Source organism: Sebastes umbrosus, chromosome 19, assembly GCF_015220745.1.
Source record: "Sebastes umbrosus isolate fSebUmb1 chromosome 19, fSebUmb1.pri, whole genome shotgun sequence".
NCBI lineage: Eukaryota > Metazoa > Chordata > Actinopteri > Perciformes > Sebastidae > Sebastes > Sebastes umbrosus.
The window spans coordinates 15,454,107-15,472,192 of NC_051287.1; the positions used below are offsets into that span (position 1 = coordinate 15,454,107).

Consider the following 18,086-nt stretch of genomic DNA (forward strand, 5'->3'; position numbering starts at 1 on the left):
AATGTATTGGTATAATTGTATAAATAAAATAAATGAGACAGCTGAATTGATCAGTAGCCTTGATCTCATGCTCATGGTGTTAGTAGTTCTGGTTTTAATCAAAATAATGAACACATTACCCACAAATTGATTTCCTTCTGTTGCAAAAAGGAGCCCCTCAATTTCTGTCCATATGTGTATTTGTGTTATTTTGGTTTTACTGTAGTGTTCTGACTTAATTTATTTCCCTAGTGTAGCTTCTTTTGAGTCACAAATCTTGATATCATGTCACCTTAAACCTCTCTTGATAAAACGTTTTTCTCTTCCATTTCCTTTATACAATTGTTTTTAATAATAACAAAGTTGCTAAAAAAAAGAGATGATAAAGAAAAAAAGTTAAACTGCATTAAAATCCCTGCAAGCAGATTTGGATTGTACTACTACAAATACATGATTGCACTGCTGTTTGGCATCAATCTGATCATCTAATAAGTAACATCTGGTGAAGTCCTGACCGCCAGTTCAAAGAGGCTTTTGCCTCTCAAGCCTTATTTGCACTCAGTGAAGCCAAGCACAGTCAACTCATTCAATCACAGACTGTATCATTCACACACACACGCACACACACAAATCTAAGTGTGTACTACAAAAGACAGACACACATACTGCTATGAAAATATATTTTTTGATTATTAACATGATCTCAGAATTTGATCTTTTGCATTATGGCCAGAGCTCAAAGTTTAAATCTGATTTTAACTCCAATAAAAAAAAAAAACTATAAGATCAGTGGAAGAATGTTTGAGTAATTGATTTTTTTAGTAAAGAGGCTTTATGTTTCATGCTATAATAAAATGACAAAAGGATGCAGTATACTTTTACTGATTATTTTTTACTTCAATCCAGTCACTCAGGGTCATAAAGTTGGTGCATCGGACATGGAAAAGTATTTTGTTATACTATTATCTTTGTTGATGATTAAAGACGACCTATTATGCTTTTGTGCTTTTCCCCAGTCCTATACATTTTTTTTTGTGCATGTAAAAAGGTCTGCAACGTTACAAAGCCCAAAGTCCACACCAAAAGGAGTTACTCTCCCCCACAGAAACACTGCTCCTGAACTGCCTGAAACGTCTTGCTTGAAGTCCTGCCTTTTCTTCTGTAACGTGGTGATGTCACCAAATAACACATTTGCATAATACCTGCCTAGCGGCTAGTTTGGCACGCTCTCAAACAAAGCTAGTTAGAGCGGAGCTGGAGCGGAGTCCGAAGAGTTTCGATGGGTGCTACACAGTTGGTCGGGACGCCATTATCACCTGTAACCGCTGTATGAGAGCATTGCAGAACAGCAGCCTTGAGCTAGTTAGTGGGGCACGCCCCCATGCACAGACATGCACAAAAAGCACGCATGGCCGGCCCGGCTATGTCAACAAAGCACAGAGTGGCGCAGATTACAACACACACAGAGCGACATCATTTGCTGTTCAGGTAGACATTACTCCTATATATCTTTACATAGAAAATAGTTGTTTGCTGCTCTGGATATCGAATTTAGCACCTCTAAGGTCATCCGTTTTATTTCATGCTCTGGCAACATTTACGAATGTTAAAGTGCACGGATAAATTAAAAACTGGAAATACGAGAAACACAAACAGACACATTAGGTCAGGTGCCCGGCGATAGATGTAATTTGGTTTATTTGTCAGTTTCATTTCTATATTAATGTTGAACAAAGTGGCAATTTGGCTTGTCACAAAAGCGAAAATTGGCCATCCTGTCATCCAGTGTATACACTGTGTACACACAGACATCAAAAAGAGAAAGAGGAAGTGAGTGGGAGAAGAAGGACGTGACAAAGAAACAAAAAAAGAGAGCAAGTCAGTTGTCCCACAGTTACTTGATGTGATACACTCAAGTGTGTACGTGTGTCTGCACACACACACACACACGTGGTAATTAATTTGGTGGCTTGTGATTGCCAGAGTTGCTTACTGGTTGTAGAAGCCAGATCAGGGGTGTCACCTAGCAGATTGACTCTGCAAGGTTCACATGCAAACACACAAACGGCCGTGAACAATCACCACCTCTGACGGAGAGAAGTGGGAATAAGAAAATAGAGAAAGAGAGAGAGGGTAAGAAACAGACAGAAGGGAAGATAGAGTACGAAAGAGAGCTAAAGAAAATAGAAGAAATACAGAAATTACAGGAGAAAAAAAACTTGCCCACTCTATTCCTCTCTCTCTCAGTCTCACACACACACACACACACACAGATGCGGGCTGAGTGACAGGGCCTTATTGCAGGTGTAAATTGAGGCTGTAAAGTGTGTGTGTTGTTCATTAAAGCAGAGTGAATCTCTATTGGTTTTCATTAAGGGGCCTGACCACACCGACTACATGGTTAATCTAGACAGCTACGCTCCTCCGCTCACCCCCATCTCTATCTCTCTCTCTCTCTCTCTCTCTCTCTCTCTCTCAAACACAAATGAACACACACCTAAAACTTCTCCTCCCACACACAAACACACCCAGAGACAAAACCAGATTCTTATTTATTAAGCAGAGGCGACAGGTACTGAATAAGTTGTTTTCTGGAATAGTGTGTGTGTGTGTGTTTGTCTAGGAATGTAGTGGGTGCCCCTGCGTGTTTCCGTATAATATCTGCATGTGTACACATCTGTATGTGCACGTCAACATTTGTTTGTGTACCGTTGCCGATTCATTATCCATTCATGTGGTGAATTCTCTCCACATAGATGTGTCCGAGTGTGTGTCGTGGTGTGTGTGTGTGTAGGAGGACAATTGGTGTCTGTGGTTATGAGTTAAGTCTAATTTCCAGGAGGCCTGTCCTGGCTAAACAGAGCTGACACAGTGCTGCTCCGACCAGTTATCTGTCACTGGGAATTAGACACTAACACACAACCTGAGAGATGAGCTGGGGCGTGCACACACACACACACACACACACACACATACACACACACAAACACACACACACTCTACTGTTTTTCTCTGGCTCTCTGCCTCATGTGTACATACAAAGATGTACACCACATGGGCACCACACAAAACCATGGGACTTAAGATTTGAGAACCTGGTTAGTGAGGTCCAACACTGATGCTGGGTAATAAGGTCTGGCTCACCGTCGGCGTTCCAATTCATCCAAAAGATGTTGGATGGAGTTGAGATCAGGGCTTTGTGCAGGCCAGTCAAGTTCTTTAACACCTGGGGAAAACTATTTCTTTATGGTCGAGGGAATGTCATGTTGGAAAGGGACTGAATCATACTATTGTCTCAAATATCGTATGCTGTAGCAGTGAGATTTCTCTTAATTTGAACTAAGGGGCCAAACCAAAACCAGGAAAACCAGCATCAGACTGAAAGGATAGTGCAACAAACTGCTTTGAACACAACCAAGAAGGCTCAGCAAAAGATGTGATGCAAAAAGAGATGAATGTTAATTGAAATATAGATGATTGTTTTTGTCAGTTTTAGTCATTTGGAAGATAATCCGCCTGAAAAATTATCACCTTTGTCGCCCTGTAGTCACAATATGTACACTGGTATATGGAGGTCACAAACAGTGGAAACATGATGCCCTAAATATTCCACCTTGATTCAGAACACACGTGGACACAGGATAATTTAGGGAACTATGGAGTGTTTATAAGTGTCCAGTAACCCAGTTGTGTACCAGGAAATACAGCTTGTCTCATCTTTTCATCTCATTATTCCCTCTCTTTCATTCTCTCACTCACACAGGGGACCTTTTTTTTTTTTAAAAAGTATGTAAGAAAGATGGTTTATGGAGTGTTCAGAAGTATCTGGCAGTGCAGATGGGATCGTGGTAATACAGCGTCTGATCTCGCTGTCTCATTATTCCTGTTCAGACACTCGGCCTCCTCAAGTGGTCTTGCTGCACTTTTAGCCAAGCCTAAATCCAATCATCTCAACCTATTGTGCGCTCTGAGGGGCCATCCTGGCTTTGAACATGTGCAGCACCATTCACATACATCCCGACAATGACGGAGAGTGTACAATAACATCTACAGAAGTCTCTGTCATGTGCTTTGGACCCCTCTGTCATGTTAAAAATTGGGAATTGAAAAGTTTCTGAAATTATATAAAAACATACTGGATGTTTTCTGCCGAGTGATGTGGAAAAAATTGAGATTATAGAAAGCAAGTAAAAGCGAAAGCATTATGAACACTAAAGGACTTGTGTTGCCTACTGGCTGGCCTTTTGAAAGCAATCTCTTAATCAATGATCTTGTGCAACCTTCTTCAACTTTGTGGATGTTTCTTGATGAAATAAAAACCCTTAGTTCAAAGCTTTCATCTTCAGATTTACTCTAAACTAGAGGGTCTTCTCTAGTCTTGTCTGCAAAGCTGCTTTTGTTGATTTCTTTTTATGACAACATTAATTAAATGTAATTCAGAAAACACATTCAAAACTTAGCTGTCATATTCTGTCACGGGCAACTGAATGTAAAAATTCTTGGCAGAAATATAAAATGTGTTTCATCTCAAGTGTTCCCACTGCACTTTCTCAGATTTGCCAGTCTTTGAAATGCAGGTTTAGAAAAAGTGCAGAGCAGCCTGTGTATTAATGGATTTATAATGCATCTACAAGATTTCACACAATGCTCTGTTGAGTGCTTCGGGGACCTTTATATTATTAGCAATTCACGATTTAGAGGTTTGGGATCACTGTTATCAACTTTATGGACAACAATCGGTTGTATTTTGGGCTCACTCATTTTTGTAAAAGTAACGCTGACCTATTTGATCATGAACATATATTGTTGAAAGGAACTCTCTGGGCGCACTCTCTGATTCACAAAATACTATATGTTTAAGTGCTCAAATAAAGCATGTGAATCAGGAGCCAAACGCAATATACCCTCAGGCGTACACAAATAAACACTTGAACCGGGGCATTATATACTCATACAGCCCTCCTCACACAAGTATAGCATTATTAAGGCTTTACTATCATTAATGAAAAGAGCTTAAGCTGAGGTCATTTCTTTTGGATCTCAGTGGGAAAGCTAAGAAAAGACTAAGACAATGCTTTGTCTTCCATGATGCACAATTGAAGTTGGCGACATACAAAACTTGTCTTGTAGTGATGCGCGGCTCGACCCGAAACCCGCTGGTAGGGCGGATTTGGTTGAGCTTAATAGAAAATATCACAGGTTCGGGCGGGCGGGTCAAAAAGCCACAAAGAAGCGTTACGAGTAAGTTATTAATAACTTAAAGAAACATTTTGTGTAAGATACCACCACAGTGCTCAAGCCCGCTCATCTCTGTCCTTGTCTCTGACCTCAGTCCTATTGTGCTACTATAATGTTAGTTGGCGGTTTGCGGTCCGGTTGGGTCAGGTGGTTGATTAAAGCATATTTCTTTGTGGGTCGGGCGGTGCGGATTAGCTCTCGTAATGAGTCGGGTGGGGGCGGGTAATAAAACACCCTGACCCGCACATCACTACTGTTGTGTAAAATGCAGATCACAGGCTTGAGTTCGACGAAAGCCTTTGAGCAAGGTCCTGAACTCTGCATACGCATGTAAAATGTTGCAGAGTTGAGATACTGTAGGAACGCTAACATAAAGCAATACAAAAAGAAACATTTTCATTTGAAAATACTGCTTTTGTTTTCTGAATCAAAGTAACACATTAGAGAGATATTGTATTGGGCTGTGGCTACTCAGAAAGAGGGATTTAGGAGTGTGTGTGTGTGTGTGTGTGTGTTTGTGTATTCCCAGGGCCTGGACAGGCTATCAAGCATCTATCCATCCTTTGTAACGATCAATATTTATAAACCCTCGAGGACCTGTGGTATGAAGCATATAAACAAGCAATGGAATAGAGTAGGACAAACCACCAAGCACGCGCGCACACACACACACATCCATACATAAAAGCAGCAACATATTAAAGTGCATATGCAATCAAGTACAAATATAAAAAGACAGACAGACAGAGAGAGAGGGAGAGGATAGAAAGAGACATAGAAACCGTAGAGGCTCAGCAGATTGTCAATATTTGTCAGAAAATTTCATAATCACATAAAGAATATTGTAATTAGTTTCTCAGAATAGCTCCCTGTGTGATTTGCTTAAAGGCAATTTACTGTGTGTGAAATCAGGTGAAACAATGACTATTGATTATCATCGCAATTCTGCATTTTATTACTGGCTCGATGATGTGATAGTGGTTGTCAAATATAAAATAAACAATTTGAAGAGCTGTTTGCACATGATTACCTATGTTTTTTTTTATGTTACTGTATTATTTTTTACAATTCCTGTTTGCTTAATAACAATTTAACAGTTGAATACCTGACTGGCAAAAGGGCTGCCATTGTAGAGTTACACTTTGTTTCTTTTACACTAGACTAGACTTTTACAACAAAATAATTTAGTCTATTATTACTGAATTATCAAAACACTAAAGTCATTTGTGGCCTGTCAACTTGGAACTATTTCTTTGATTTGTCACTGTTGACTTTCAGTAACTGCCATACGTAACAGTGCTTAACAATCAATCTTTCATGGTTTTAAAGGGGACATATCATGAAAAAAAACAACTCACTTTTTCAGTGCTTGTACACATTACATTTGGGTATCTGGAAAGCCTACCAACCCACAAACTGTGAAATAAGACAACCCAGTCCGTTTTTGTGGGCTGCCTTGATCAGAAATCATGATTCAACAAGCATTCCGATTTGGCTCCCCTTCCTATGTCACATGCAGGCTCATTAGAATATACCGCCCACGGCTTGAGAACTACCTTTGCAAAAAGTGCACCATATAGGCATTACAGAAACAGAATATTGATTCATATTCAATCAGCGCTGCCGAGTTTGACCGTTTGATCGGAGTTCGCGAGTGACTGAAAGCTGTTCAGAGAAGGCAGCTGGATGGCAGACTCCAGATCAGCTCTGATTGGTTGTTTTCCTCCGGTCTGTGAAATTTTGCAGATGCCATTAGGAGCACCGGAGGATACAGAGGGCACATGATTTTTTTTTTTTTTTCAGATTACCTGTCTCATGCAATACTTTCAGGATATAGTGACCATTTTATAAAAATAACTTATTTTTTTTAATCATATTTGCTCCATTTCTACCCACTGCGGCTTTAAAGCATGTAAACATGTTCTACTAAAAATCCAAAATACAAGTATGAACCTGAAAATGAGAATGATATGTATGTCCCCTTTAAATATGTCCCAGCGTGATATATAGGGTGGGTGGATTACTTTATGCAGGTGTCAGATGATTAAGTCACACTAGAATGAAAACGCTCAGTTGCAGAGGAGAAACAACACGTGCAAAAAATAACGAGAGCACATCTAAACTACCAAGGAGATAAACCACTTTATTTGAATAAATCCATGGTCTGTAGCGTCAAAACCGGGACAAGCTAATGTTTTAGGCCCAATACTCAATAAAAAGCAACACTAGTATGTTTGTGGGGAGTAAATAACATTTTCAGAGGCTGTTAACAAAGCTTTACATTTTTTGCCTCATAATGTACATGTACGTATGACATGGAGAATGCAAACCAATCTGGAAACCTCAAACTGCAATGTGCAGAAAAAAATGTGAAGAAAAGGATTTGAATAGATTTTAAATAGAATATTATCTCTTAAAAAATATAATAAGAAATGCAGTTTCCTATGGTGCATCTGTGTGTCATGGCTAATGTGTCAAAGACGTCAGTAGCCCGCAGGTAAACACACAGTTCCATTGGTGCAGTTCACCCAAACTATCCGCCGCAATTACTACAACATCTCAGACATCTGAGTGAGTTCCGGTCGTCTGCAGCTTTTGTCTAAACATTTAAACACTATCACACCAACACACAGTCACAGAATTGAGACATCCCACACTCATCCATGTGCACAGTTTCTCTGTAAAAGAAATGCGCAATAATCTCATGCATGTATGCAAACGGTACGCGCACACACACACACACACACAAACTCCCACATACGTACAGTACACCTTTTAATGTGTGTGTTGTGTCATCAGAGCAGGTGGAAACACGGCGTGTAATTAACATGTCATAATCAATGTGGGGGAGTTTGACACCTTGTAATCACTGTGTGGAGATTAGCACCCATAGCCCCAGGAAACGCACCCCCCCCGCACACACAAACACAGACACATTTGGAGAAAGACATTTTTAAAACATGCCCACACATGCACAAACAACCCAAACAAAACACGCACATGCACACACACACACACACACAGAGGCACAGAAACACGTAGGCATGCACATGCACCTGGCTGCTCAGCTGCCCATGCAGGCTTGTGTATACACACCAGAAAGACACACATAGCACACACAGAGGGCCTGTTTAATATCATTTACATAATGAGAGAGCAGCCACAGTAATAGCTTTTCCTTTCTCTTATTATCATAATTTCACCCTGGGCGCCAAATGACAGAAAAAGAGAGAGAGAGACAGAGAGAGAGAAACACAGCAGCCGTGTCTCGTCCTTGTTACCCTGTAACAACTCTTCCTCAAAGTCAAGGCCAACTACCCCTCTGTCCTCCTCTGTTTCTGCCCGTCTCTCTCTCTCTCCCCTCTGTTTGTCTTTCTGTCCTTTTTGCTTCTGATGACCCAGCCACTCACTTGCACACCAGTCACACACATACATAACAAACGCATGCAGCTAATGATTATTTCTATTGTTGATTAACCCCCTTGATTATGTTCTCGATTAATCGATTAGTTGTCGAATGTGTCAGAAAATGGTGAAAAATGTAGATCAGTGTTTCCCAAAGCCCAAGATGACGTCCTCAAATGTCTTGTTTTGTCCACAACTCAAAGATATTCAGTTTACTGTCATGGAAGAGTAAAAAAAACAGAAAATATTCACATTTAAGAAGCTGGAATCGGAGAACTTTGATTTTTTTTTTCCTAAAAAATTACTCTAATTGATCGATTATCAAATAGTTGGTGATTAATTTAATAGTTGACAACCTATAGATTAATCATTGCAGCTCTACTAAATGGTATGTTTGTGCATTACCAGAAAATATTTAAATATTTCTAAATAAAAGAAAATAATAATCTTATTATTATGGCCATTCAAAGTACGGCTGGGTCATGTGGTTAAAAATATCAAATTTTTAATAGATCAGTCACAACGTAGAAAAAAATATGCCTAGTCAAAAAATAATAAATTTAATATTCGAAGCAATGAGTTGCGTTTCACTCTAATGTATTATAATTAGAACAAATTAAAAACTCTTCACGTGTGTGATACAAAAACTTCCACAACACATTTCTTTAGTGATTCCAAGCAAATTGTAATCAAAAACTTATTATGACAAGAGCGTTTTCTAAAACAAAACCATAATATGATCATATCATCCCAGTATGACTCCATAGAAACTCATTTAAGGATAAATTAAGGTTATTTAACATAATTAGTGTTTTAGGAAAGATACTCTTTTAAACAAAATAACATTTTCAAATGAAGAACATGTCTTGTTATCACTACATATAAAATCACACGTGTCTTCTTAAATAAATAGCAAATTGATTGTGTTAAAATCCATCAGTTGCAGTTTAGTGATGTGTGCATCATTGATAACAACATAAATGAGACCATAAGACAAACTGTTATGGCTCTAAAAAAAAAAGTTTGCATCTCTCTTATTGGTGCATTTATCAGTCTCTTTATGGGTAACTAATACCACTTGTTTTTGAATAAAGGATCTAAAAGAAAAAGAGGAAGTGGACTAGAGATATACAGGCTTCAGACGCTTTCCGTCTTGTGTCTTATGTAACTGTGCACCGCAAAACCACACATACCGCAATCTCAAAATGCAGGTACATTTTTTTTAAATCAATGTGTGAATGTCCGTGAACTCCTTTAAAGCCCCAGGAGGAAAGTGGGGTCATGTTCTACTGAAATCTAAAGAGTAAAAGACATATCGGACTCCCGTGTCTGTGTGTGTCTGCAGAATGTCATTGATTTCTGACAAGAATAAGATAAAAAAGACCATGTTTCATCCGTAAAAGAGGGATCAAGTGTTGGACACTGAAATGAATAAAATAGCAGGGGAAAAGAAGAGGAGGTGGGAGGAAGAGGAGAAGGATGCATTGGTATCTCCTATTTGCTCCTCTTCTCCCTCCTCTCTTCTTCTACTCATTGTCCTATCAATCTCCTCGCTGTCTGCTTTTCTTCCTCATTCCTGTTGTTCCTCTAGTCTTCTTCCCTTCCCTTTGTCCATTTGTCCAGATTTTCTCCGCCTAGCCTTTCCATCCCGTCTTTCCCTTCATCCTCTGTCCTGGTTCTCTCTTTTCTCACTTCTTACACTTATCTCCCTTACCTTCCCTTTCCTCTCCATCTCTCTTTTCCTATATTCTATTTGTGCTTTTTCCCTCTAAATCACCCTTTTCTCAAATTTTCTCTCACTACCATCTTTTCAGTGTTCTCTCTTGTTTAAAGTCGTTTTGACCCTTTTTCTCTTTTCTGACTTGCTCGATTCTTCCCCTCTCCATCATTCCTCTCCTCATCCCCCTTTCACGCTTCCCCTATTCCCCCTTTTCTCCCTGATCCTTCATGTCCTCCTCCATACTTCTTCTCATCTAACTTTCTTCTCTCCTCATCTCTCTCTTCTACCCATCTCTCTCCTCCTTACTTCCTCCTGCTTTTTTAATCTCCTCTTTCTGTTATCTATCTATCTATCCCCTCTCCTTGCTTGTCGCATCCTTACAACTCCCATCTTCTGTTTCTTTTTTTTCCCCACCCTCCTTCCTCTGTCTCCTCACCTTCTTTCCCTCCTCCCAATCATTTCCCTCCTCCTCCTCTTCCCTTCCTCGGTATCGACAGACGAGGCATGCATTTTGCTAAAACATTGGCTGATGAATCATTGATGTTGCTGTTGAGGTTTCAGTGGCGCGGGGGCAGCCGGATGTAAATAAGTGAGGACTAGGTATGGGGTATAGCTAGCTGATATTCAGCCCTCCCTCTGAAACATTGATGAGATATGCTTGTGTGCGTGTGTGTGTGTGTGTGTGTGTGTGCTCGCTGGCGCAACTGTGAAGGCTATTTAAGAAGGCCAGATATGACAGTTGTTTACAACTCGGGCCAGACACCGAAGAACTAAAGGAGGAAGGGAGGGCTCAAGAGAGAAGGGGATGAAGGATGGATGAATGTTAGAAAATTGGGGATGGGGAAAGGGAGGAAGGGAGGAAGGGAGGGAGAGGGAAAGGAAGCAAGGAAGGAAGAAAGGAAGGAAGGGAGGGAAAAGGGGGTAGAGTTGTAGATAATGTTACTCGTCTAGGGGACAAATACAATGACATTAAGCAGACAGACATGTCAGGATAACAGACACAGACACAGACACACACACACACACACTCCCATATGCAAGCACACACACAATACACATGCCCGTACATTCTCCAACCTGCTCCCTATGCAACATGCACCTAAAATAATATTAATGCAACAAACATAACCATGCAGCATGGAAGAGTTTTGTAAGTTGTACAAGAGTTTTTTGAGTAACTAGTATAATAACATAAACAGGTATAAAATAGGGCTGTATGATATTGGGAAAAAAAACCTGACAAGACATTTTTTTCTTTCTGCGATATATGTATATTGCAATATAAAAAAAAATACAGGGATGTTCACCAGATGACAACAAGGTACCCGTTTTTGGTCATGAAAATGTTGTACATTTTCAAAGTTAAATGCATCAATCTGGTTTCACTTTGACAGCAAAATTAAGAGGCTAGATCTATGAAGAAGTTTGTGCTCTTGTAGACAATGTTGGGCTCTATTAAACAATTTAAATCATAAACACATTGGTTTTATAGATGTGAATAGTGATGACAAGGCAAAAAAAAGTCACCGCCACGAAGCGTGTTATAGCCTAAACAAGACAGGGTCCATGTTTCAAGACGTTTTGGGTGAGTTTGCCGACATCGTACAGGGCCCCAGAAAGCAGTGAGGTACGGGGAGATGGGTGCTGTAAAGCTCACGGCCGGAGCTGCAAGCCACCTTCCCCGCGGTGTAAAAATATTTTTACAAGAGCATCATTATCACTTAGAAAATCAAACCCGCTCGGCTGTAGCTTTTACTTGAACTTTACTTGAACTACTTTCGCCACTCCATCAGTGTTATACCATTCACTTTTCTCTCTGTTATGCGACTCCGACACCATGCTAAGTAATGGATGATGCTTTTAAAAAATGCCAAACGGCATGCACGCAACCACAACCGTATCATATTAACCAATATGATACAATAATTAGTGATGTCAAATCAGGCATTTTGCCTCTGGCAGATGCAGAATACTGCAATTTGATATGATGTTTCTATACTTTACTTAAACGAGGACTTGGAAATCATTGAAGTGTCCTCACTTGTGATGGATGCCTGATCTTTCTAGTCGTCTGGTCCTTACAAGTATAGACAGTCAAATACTCTCTCAGACATACACACACACTCGCTCCATCGTAGCCAATCACTGCTCCACACCTCCATTTAAAGCACTTTTCAGGCCTCTTAGTGCCTCCCTTCCTCCCTGCATTGAGCACCATTAATACAGTCATTTAGTCCACTAATACATCAGTGCGGTCAGTGCTGTTACATTATGTATCAGCTGGGGTCAGTGCGCAATGAACTGTACTGGTCTCGACTCTAACCACACATTGTAAAGACATTATCTGTTTCCCACAGAAAACAACACCCGACGCAATGGTGAGTGATTTAAGAAGACATACGCATAGATGTGCCAGTATATATACTCCCTGTACACACACACACACAGTAATGTAAAGTGTAAATATGCAGAATTGAGCATTCACATTGATAGATAACAGCATGTATCTACAGTATATCCATACATTTAATATACTATATACCAACACAATTACACAAGCACAATAATACTTGCAGAATATCAGAATTTTTTATTTAAAGAAACTATTAAAACTGAATGCAATGCATTTAAATTGAACAATATTAGTCTTTTAACTGTAATTGGACATTCAGTTGTATCACTTGAGATTGAGTTCTCCGAGGCACAAATTCCATTTGGAAAAGCAAATGGGTGCAGATTCAATCCAAAGCGCTGACAGTATCAATATAGAGGAGACATATAGAGGAGACAAGACACTTTAAAACACACTGTACTTTTTTTTTTTTCATGGCTCATACAGGTGGAGGCACCTTGGACGAGCCAAAGTACCAAACTATGCTTACAGATCATACTATGGCGACAAGTGATTAATAATTGTGCAAAACCTCAATTTACTGCTCACTATTGAGTAAACTGGTGTGCGTCAGTTATTGAGAAGTGAATGAATAAACAGACACGGCTCTTGTTCAGGGGGGCATGGGGCATATCCCAGCATGCACTGGGAGAGAGGCAAGGAAACACCCTGGACAGTAGGGGTGGGAAAAAAATGGATTCACCTATGAATCACTATTTTTTTATTTGCGATTTTGAAATCTATTTTTTAATGCCAGAATCAATATATTTGCTTCATTTGTGAGGTAGAAGGAAGAAAATGTGAAAGTAGAAAACGGCGGAGGGTCTCAGGGGATACGACCTGCACCCTCACATATTAAATCCAAAGTGGTAAACACTACACATACAGTAAAGTATGGAAACACTTTGGGTTTCACACATTGCCAGGAAAAGCAGAGCTAGACATCATGGCTAAAGCTGCATGCTGAATCGGTCATAGTCAGGAAACGTTATCGTATTGTGGTAACGTGCGGTCCAGCCAGCTGTCACTCGCATCTCTGTGGTCAAATCAGCCGACACTACAACTGTAGAGCACCCATATACTGACATTTATGTTAACTGCATTCAAACGACCTCGATGGAGCTGACCATGGATGTATAAAGAGAACGGAGCTGACGGGAGAGCTAGCGACAGACTTGACAAAGTTACCGGAAATATACACGTGTGACTACGTCCGGTTTTCAAAAAGGTGTTAACATAGGAAACTGTATATACAAAATACATATATGGAAATAAGATTGAATGGATTATAATCAGCAGAAGTATAAAGCATGACATGTCCCTTATAAATTAAATAGAAAATACCACGAATTTCTGACGGAAATGTCTTTATTTTTTCTATTTTTGGATGCTGGAAAAAAAAATTATAAATAATGCCTGACAATGACTGATATATTTGACTTCAGGACATCTCTGACTACATGCATGCTGAAAGTCAATTTAGATATTTTCCAAAGTAACATTCCTTACAAGTGTATGATTCAACTTTTTCCCATGGTCTAGTGTTAAAAAAGTTAACAATATGGCAATAAATTGTAATATTGAATCACAATACTTAAAAATGACAACATATCGAATCGGCACCCAAGCGTTGTGATAGTATCGAATCGGGAGATAGGTGTTTCACCCCAGCCCTACTGCTTAACTTAAATTCTTTGAAACTGCAAAACACCAGAAAGAGACTCAAGTGATTTTGCGTCTGTCCTTATTTGTTAAATCTGAATTTTTGTGAAAATAGCTTACCATAACAATGAACCCACAGTATTACATTTCACATAACATCTTACAAATTTACTTATTTACTTACAAATTGTATTTACATAACTTATTTTTTTTATTTACAACTTGTATGTACAACAGCATGTACATTTTTAATTTCTGGATTTCAATTGAAATTACTGCTGGCACTATATCTTTGCAAGTGACAAACACATGCACACACACACACAGCTCTTAACCACACAGTGAAACCCCTTATCTTTTAACCACAGAAAACAACAGCGCCTTAAGGTTAAAAAACCAAACTCTCTGCAGCCCATTAGCTATTCACCGCAGAGCAGAGCACTTTAGACTGGTGTTTTACAGTTAACCACTGTTTCTAAAGCACATTACCTACTTACCGCAGTGTGTGTGTGTGTGTCTTGTACAGTATGTGTCTGTGACTCAATGTTTCACGATGTGTATGTGCATTTGAACATCTGCGTATGTAAGTGTGATTGTGTGTTACCGTTTCCTGTCTGTGTGTGTGTGTGTGTGTGCATGTAATATGACACTTTAATGAAAGGAAGAGAAAGACTGGGGTGAAAGAGACAGAGGCAAGAGAGGAGAGAGACGACAGAGGAGAACAATATTGAGCGACGTAAGAGGGGAAAAAAATTCAAGAGTATAAAGACACACGGACACGCAACACACGTGGACATCAATACTGTCAAACCACAAAGTCACGTCAGACACACGAGAGAGACAATACCCTGACTGAGTTACAGAGAGTGACAGACGGATAAAAAAAAACAAAAAACAGGGAAATGCAGTGAGAGTGAGATGGAGAGAAAGCAATATGCATAGAAGAAATACTGAGATGTTGAGATATTAGAAAGAAAGGATATAAAGAAAGTAAACCTAAGAGAAAAAGAATAGACATAAGAAAAGGAGAAACGCCATGAAAGACAAACAGCAGAGGTGTGGAGAGAGAGCGTGAGAGAGAGAGAAAAAAGACAAAAACAATGTTAGATTTCTATTTTTCTTTTAGTATTTGTCACTGTACTTTTCTCCCTCTTTTTCTAATACTAGTATCTGTCATGTTGTTACAGTGTTTCATAATTATTATTCATTATTTCCTTATTTAAACATTCTTTCTTTCTTTATTACAGCTTTGAAATTTGTTTTAAATGTACTCAGCAGATTAAGAGAAAAAAGAAAGCAAGAGTGAAATTCAAAGAACAATAAAAAGAGACACGGAGAGGGAGACAAAGACAGAAAGAGACATAGTGAGAAAGAGAGAAAAAGAGAGAGAGAAGTGAAAGAGAACGAGTTAACAGTGAATTTCAAAGAGAGAAACTGCGACGAGGCGGCAGCAGTACATCTTGATCAACAGATGACTGATCATATCAGCGCTGGCCATCTTTCACCAGCCGCCGTTTGACGACACAACGTGACCCCCTGTACACACACACACAAACATACACGAGCGCACTCCCACACACACGCACACATCCATTTCCCCCGACATACCCCGAGGCGGGAGCATCAATAACGTATGGCCTGGCCAGGGGCCTCCATTCACACACACACACACACAATACAACACACAGCCACACACTTTCATTCATTCACACAAATACGCACAAACATGTGCACAAATACACCCCCATATGCAACTCTCTTTCACATATTCATGCATTCAGTTGAACACACATGCACATCCACAAAAGGTGGTCAGGCTAGAGGAGAATAGAGGAACAAGATGGACACACACACACATAGAACATAACCCCACAATATGGCTCTGTGCCCTCAGGCCTGAGGTCTTACCCCCCCCCCACCCGGACCTTGTGTCTTCCTGCTGCCCTGCCGCAGCGCCTCTGTGTTTAGTGACAGCCAAAATGAGGAAATAAGAGGTGAATTAATAGGAAATATAGTTGTTTCCATAAAGGGCAAGGTGAAATGGAGAGGGAATGAGAGGGGAATGGTAAAAACTGATGGAGGGAGAAACAAGAAACAGAAATAGAAAGAGTAAAAGGAAGACAGAAGGTTGCTGTGTATGCTCATGCAAATTGTGTGCAAAATTTTGATATGTTAGAAGAAATGTAAAATCAGGTGCTGGAAAATACATTTCCTGATGTAAAAAAAACAATATAGACAAAAACAAAGTCTATAAAACTTTCAAAGTTAACACGATAAAAACGCCTCTAATTTCTTTAACGCATCAATGCAACTTGCGTTTTTTAGGTTGCAGCAGCTTTAAAGCTAGAGTGAAGATAATGGTATCATATGAAACTAAAACCTAAGGAATCCAATGGTACAAACCATCCTAGCTTGTTGCAAAGGAGGCTAAATAACTCTCCAAACTTATGCTATATTTTAGCGAGGAAAAACTGGTATGACTATTTTGGGAAAATATGTGAATGAAAATGGGTTCTATGGGTACCCACGAGGTCAAGGTCAAGGAAAACTTTATTATCCCCAAGGGGGATAAGTACAGTGCACATAAAGTGCATTTGTTGTACAGTCAACAGTACCACACAGTCATAAAAACAACAACAATAAACTCAATAAATAGCCTATTAAAGGCAATAAATACAAAAGGCTTACAACATACAACCTTACAGGGCATTGTTTAGCAAACCAATAGCAGTCGGAACAAAAGAATTTCTGAGCCTATTGGTCCTACATTTAGTCAAATTGTATCTGCGGCCTGACGGGAGCAACCTGAACTCAATGGACAGGGGATGGCTAGTCAGCTAGGACCGACTGAGCCTTCTTCAAGGTCCTGCTTTGGAACAAAGGAGTCAAGTCGTTCAGGGTGGTGCCTGCAATTTTGCTGCACACGAGTCTCCCCTTTACAGACATGCCCACTTTATGATAATCACATGCAGTTTTGGGCAAGTCATAGTCAAGTCAGCACACTGACACACTGACAGCTGTTGTTGCCTGTTGGGCTGCAGTTTAACATGTTATGATTTGAGCATATTTCTTTATGCTAAATACAGTACCTGTGAGGGTTTCTGGACAATATCTGTCATTGTTTTGTGTTGTTAATTGATTTTCAGTTATAAATATACACATATGTTTGCATAAAGCAAGCATATTTGCCCACTCCCATGTTGATAAGAGTATTAAATACTTGAAAACTCTCCTTTTAAGGTATAAATTCTGAACAGATAAAAAATGTGATTAATTTGCGATTAAATATATTAATCGATTGACAGCCCTATTAAAAATATGTATGAATGTCTGTAAGTGATTACTGTTAATTAGTTTTAACTTTACCATATGTCATTTGTTCATCAGTTGGTTGGGTACAATCTAACATTTTTTAGGTAAATTTTGAACATTCGACAGTAATGTCACCCATCACCTTCCATGGCTTGTTTTATCTTAAGGATGGTGACACGTCTGTGACTTCACCAGCAACGTCTGAATTGTATTTTTTTTGTTTTTACACCACTGCTCTGATAGAGCTACGTGTGTCAGAGCTGTAGCGTTGCCTGTCTTCATTTATTTACTTGAATAAGATTGATTAACAACAGCAGAATTAAGGCCGTAGAAAGAGAAACATGAACAGACTGGTAGTATTTAGTGATTTCCTACATT

At 39.5% G+C, this 18,086-nt stretch overlaps 1 protein-coding gene across 2 annotated transcripts in view; it reads right to left on the minus strand.

The window, feature by feature from the left end:
• Positions 1-18,086, minus strand: part of skor2 (SKI family transcriptional corepressor 2) — a 121,110-nt gene that overhangs the window by 102,177 nt on the left and 847 nt on the right. The gene's annotated exons all lie outside the window — the stretch shown is intronic.